At 39.3% G+C, this 4856-nt stretch overlaps 1 pseudogene; it reads right to left on the bottom strand.

Annotated features, from left to right (window-relative positions):
• Positions 1 to 709: 709 nt before the first annotated feature.
• Positions 710 to 2539, bottom strand: LOC109483485 (annotated as a pseudogene).
• Positions 2540 to 4856: the final 2317 nt, after the last annotated feature.

Raw genomic sequence — 4856 nt, 5'->3', positions numbered from 1 at the left:
CTATTAGTATGGCCTAATCAAACAGTGTAAAAATTTGAGCAATGTGTCATTCCTTGGTCCAGCTGCTATGTTGGGGTGGATCCTGGTAGCCAACAGGATCATGTTGTTCTGAAACCATACTATCATGTACATTTGTACAAGAGGCCTTTCATCATTACCAAGAACATTTCAATAAATTCGTTTACGTCTTGCTACATACATTGTATATACAAGTGTTACAAATGTTGCCTCTGAAATGGCTTTACCATCAGAGCAATTCACTGCTTGTTTTTTGGGAAAAGATCTGAACATGAGAACATTAAATTGGTGTGGCCTTAGACATGTAAAAACATATGCTGGAAGCAACTAATTTTTTTCATATTCTTTTGTCGTTAAAGTTTTTCTAAGTCTACATGTAGTTGTTTTTAGTCTGTTACGGATCCCAAAAATTTGCCCATGTTTTTGCACGTAGACAGCATGCAGTTGCACGTATGGTGGGTTGTTACCGAGACTTAAACTACATGCATACAAATACACCATTATTTTCTATAATATCTGCTGTATATTATAAGCAGTATATACTGAAAGTGTGATAATGTCACTGACTGAACTAGGCCATTTCTTAAATCATTCCTAATTGAGACTCAACTTTTTCTCCCAGCCTCAGCTGTTTATCTTGTACTCTTGCTGCATTTATACATGAGAACCACAGCAATAAATTGGCATGTCCCTAATATTTGGGGAAGATGATTTTAAAGTAACGCTGATTTACCACCACAAGCTGCCCCTCCCCACCTGTAGCAACATGCTTGGGTTGATTAATGTAAGCTACGGTGCGGATGTGCTCTCCCTCAGCTGTGAACATCTCCACCCGGCTGTTCTTACTATCAGCCACGATCACACGCCCCAAACTGTCCACACAGATTCCTCGGGGGAAATAAAGCAGTGGACAAGAAATGGAACATCTTTATCGCAGACAGCCTTAAAAATCATGTAGAAAAGTATGACAAGGACGGAGTCTACCTGTCCAGTTTTGTTAGCAGTGCACCTGTTTGAGCGAATGCTGCGAGATGACCACCCCCTAAACGACTTGGTTCCGCCCACTAGGTCTGCAGCAACTGGACTGTCCCTGAGAAACGCTGAGAGGATCAGTCTGCCTCCAGCTCGTACAAAGAGACTGCGCAATTCCTTCTTGCACTGTGCTATCCGGTTGTACAACAACAGACCAACACTTGAAACACAGTAATTAGTTTGTATATATTTGCTAAGTGTGTTCGCTTTGCTTTTACGGATCGATTTAGGTTGTAATCGAGATGCTGTTTTTAAAGATTTTCTGTGTGTAACGTTACTTGTAATGTAAAATTTTGTGATGTGTACATTGATTCATGAATTATGTAACGAGGACGTAATTCGGACAATTTTTGCCCGCGAGCTCCTTTGGACTTTAATGAATGAATGAATGAATGAATGAAGACCTTTTTTGTACATTTTGCCCCACTGGGCTAAAGACAGGTCACATATTGACAAAGTACATCATCAATGTTGATAATAAAACGGCTATAGTACACAAGTACGTTCAACTTCCTCTCGCTTTCTGGTAATCTTATAAATGTAGTTGGCTGTATGAGTAGTTAGAGCTGGTTTGTTAAAGACTACAAGGAATATAAATTTCTCTATACTATTCAAATACTTAAATTGGGAGTATTTGCTTGACACAAAATCGAAAAGAACGTTTCTTTCGCTGTCATACATGGAACAATCCACAATAAAATGTACCTCGTCTTCTACTTTACCTAAACTACAATATTGGCAGATTCTTTGCTCTAGAGGAGTGCGGTTATGTCTTCCTGATTCAATTCGCAAATTGTGACAACTGATTCTTAGTTTAGTAATGGCAGATCTGTGACGTACATTTTAATAAACTTGTAAAGATTTCCTGCTCCGGTACCTCTACTACCAAAACTGGACAGGTAGACTCCGTTCTTGTCATACTTTTCTACATGATGTTCACGGCTGTCTGCGATAAAGATGTTCCCTTTCTTGTCCACGGTGACAAACCGGAGAGTTGTGTACCTACTTCCTGTTAATTCAAACCCGGTCATGTCACACGTCAGCCATGGTGTTGCCTCTGTCTGTGTGTAAGTAGGACTTAACCATGCAGTGCTGAAATGTGCTGACGGTTTAAACAGACTGAGTATGATTCTGCCAGAAAGCTTGTGCCAGGCAATGCTACGGAGTCTAGTGTCAATGCATTTAAACTTAGTAAGGACACTGCCTTCTTTGCTGTACTGTTGAATGGCATGTCCATATTTAAACCACGAACGTGAGTACGATACGACCCACAGGGTATCGTTGCGGCCTCTGGTTATGTCAGTTGGATGCATGTTTCCTGTAGGGAAACTGCGAAGGAAAACTCCCTTCATGCTGAAGACCTGGATTCTTTTGTTTTGCATGTCACCCACAAATATCTAGTTAGTCGAGGACACGGCCAGTCCCCTCACATAGTTAAACTGGCCGGGGCGTTTTCCTTTCCCACCAAAGGTGACATTCTTTTTCACTTCTGTTGGTAAAACAGAGTAAAATGGTGAGTTATATTTTGTAGTGTATCAGGACATCACATTTTAGACTTACGATGATAAATACGACCATTTTGACAGGTTAGTACTTCAAAAGTAAATTTTATGAATGACATCCTCCGCAGACTCCAAATCTAAAGCGACAGGGCGACATAAAAATTAAAAAAAGGCCAAGGCACCCCATGATAGCCGGAAATATTACAATATGAGCCATGAAGTGAACATACCAGGCTGGTTTATAATTAAACAATAGATTTTGAAGTTTTATTGAAACAAAATTGCATTGTTACATTGAAAAACTTTGAGAAGTGGGAAGAAAGGGACTTTCTTTAACTGTTGGGGCCAAAAAATGTCTTTCATTGAGCATTTTGCAGTTAATTAGGACCAACAAATTTTGTTTTGCAAATCAGAAAAAAATGGACAGGGCGATCTGAGAAGCAACAAATTAAATTGGCATGGCCTAATAAACGGTTGTTTAGGTTGACGAAGGTTAAACATCCAGGTAAACAATACTCATAGGAAATATATGAGCCTTTCTCATGTTCAGCTGTTTTTTTCCACTCGTTCCTACATGTAGATAATGTATTAATCTGTTACATGTAGTTCATTAGTGATGCTGAAGAAGAGTCGTGGATGCCACTCAAAACATCCAGAATTTATTCCCCGTAATTTGTCCAGTAGTAGAGTTTGAATTTCCTATGATAAAGGTTGTTTAGTATAAGTCCAGTTTCCCAGCATCAAACCAAGAGAGAATATAGGATGTTACTAGGATTGTAGCTGCCATTAAGCATCCAGAGGACCTTGCCTGACTGATTGGCCCACCTAAAAGATGCCACCATCATGTGATAGTTACTCAGGGTTCTCACCTGAATTTTTCCACACGTAGGGTTAAGGTACAGAAGGACAACTTTCTGCAGTGAAAGGTGCACATTGAGTCCAAAAACATGACCACAGCAGGGGGTCTGATATTCTCTCCAAAAGAAATTTTTATTTTTAACTCATTCCCTCACATAGCATCCCTTTCATATAGTATGGGATAATTCAAGTTGCTACTAGTAGATAAATTCTCCAACCTCATACTTATTATTACTTTGGAACTTGGCTAATCTAATGTCTGTGCCTACCTTTCTGGTGTGGTGGGTTGTTACCATTGGGTGGCCTTGTACCATTAATACTACCAAATACGTGTGGTTTGGTACCATTGATACCACCAAGGCTGGCTGGGCTGGTACTATTGATACCACCAAGGCTGGGTGGGCTGGTACCATTGATACCACCAAGGCTGGGTGGGGTGGTACCATTGATACCACCAAGGCTGGGTGGGCTGGTACCATCGATACCACCAAGGCTGGGTGGGCTGGTACCATTGATACCCCCAAAGCTGGGTGGGTCGGTACTGTCAGCACTTTTGATGGTAGCTATAGTTGTGCTAGTCAATTCTGTTGCATTTGGTGTAGTCAAGTTGTTGAGTTCTTGCATAGGACCATCCTGGAAAAGCTTCAACAAGAAGAAATGTAAAACTAGAATGGTAACATTTGCAAAGCAAATACAAAATGTTTGCCTTTTCACATTACGATGATCTATCTGACAAACTATTGCGCTGGCCAGCCTCTCCAACCATATTCTGCCATGCACTTCCTACAAGTTTGCCTGATTTGAAAAAATAAAAAGATTTAGGTTCTGAATCAACCCCAAAATGCTTTTATGTTGGCCCGTACAATTAAAAAATAGCAAATTCGTATAACCAGGAGTTCAGCACCAAGGACAGGTACTTAACATTGATTATTCAGTACCGTTATTGAATTTTTCCTACAAGAAATATCAGAGAACCACCGAATAAAATTGGTTTGGGCTTATAGTGAAAAAAAAACGATGAATAAACGTCTGAGCAACTCAAAGCTTTGCAAGATCAGATGATATGAAGGATACTGTGCATTCACGCCAAGGGCATTTTTTATCCTTCTTATTAGTCTACCAGTGAGTTGAAAGCAAAAATATACAAAGCTTGTGCTCAAAATTATTTGAAAAACTTTTTGTTTTTTTGTGTGTATTGTTGTCTTTCATGATAGCATGGTATAATTTTGCTTCCTGAAAGTGTTGGGAATTCAGATTCAGATTTATTGAATATCGACTGGCATGCCACATTAAGTGCATGAAATATGTTGAGACTTTACAACTTGTGCACAATTATAGCATAAAATCCTTCATCTATCTGCATAATTAGTAATAAAATATATCATAAAAACTTAATCACAATTCTAAAATACAGTACTACCAGAGAAAAATAACAATCATAAAACC

This window comes from Branchiostoma belcheri, unplaced genomic scaffold (genome assembly GCF_001625305.1).
Source record: "Branchiostoma belcheri isolate BF01 breed outbred unplaced genomic scaffold, Haploidv18h27 scaffold649, whole genome shotgun sequence".
Taxonomy (NCBI): Eukaryota; Metazoa; Chordata; class Leptocardii; order Amphioxiformes; family Branchiostomatidae; genus Branchiostoma; species Branchiostoma belcheri.
This window is presented reverse-complemented; position numbering and strand designations above follow the sequence as displayed.